This window comes from Otolemur garnettii, unplaced genomic scaffold (genome assembly GCF_000181295.1).
Source record: "Otolemur garnettii isolate 467f Iridium unplaced genomic scaffold, OtoGar3 scaffold00052, whole genome shotgun sequence".
Classification (NCBI taxonomy): domain Eukaryota; kingdom Metazoa; phylum Chordata; class Mammalia; order Primates; family Galagidae; genus Otolemur; species Otolemur garnettii.
The window spans coordinates 1,034,191-1,034,874 of NW_003852447.1; positions in this window are offsets into that span (position 1 = coordinate 1,034,191).

A 684-nucleotide genomic window follows, 5' to 3' on the forward strand; every position below is an offset into this window, starting at 1 on the left:
AAAAAAAAAAAAACATCATCTGAGAATCTTCCCCTAATAGGTGTATAACCAGGTTTAAAGACCCTGACACAGAAGGATCAAACTTGTTTGTGCCGAAAATTCTGTCTGTGAAGCAGCAAGGTTGAAGAAAAGCTGACTTGAAGGAGGAAGGTACAGAGACAATATCAATGAAGAAAGTCATTAGCTGAAATTCAAAAGCATAACTGTGCTGAACATTTAGCTGGCCTTTTAAAAATCCATCCTTCAGCATTACTAGTAAGAGATGACCTTGAAAATGTTCCTGATGGTTGTTTTCATTATGTTAACACAGCTGGTCACCACCACCTGATTCCATCTTTCTTTTTTTTTCTTTTGGCCAGTTGGCCTCTTGATAATGTCTATTTGCCTAGAAAAATGTAGCCCTGGATGTATATTCATTATATATTTGTGCTTCAGAGATAACTCACACCTTTAAGTTTGATTACATTTCCTTAATTAAATACAGATCTCTATGGCTCCCAGGTGTCTGGAATAAATTTGATAAAAACAAGATTCTCACTTCCGGTGCCAGACTGTGAGTGAGACTGTTCTGCATTACTTGTTAGTAGAACAAACACTTGGACGGTGAATTACATTACCACTGGCTCAGGCCACGCACAGGAAAGCCCCCTGGACGGTGGACTATACTGCGACATGCTCAGGCCA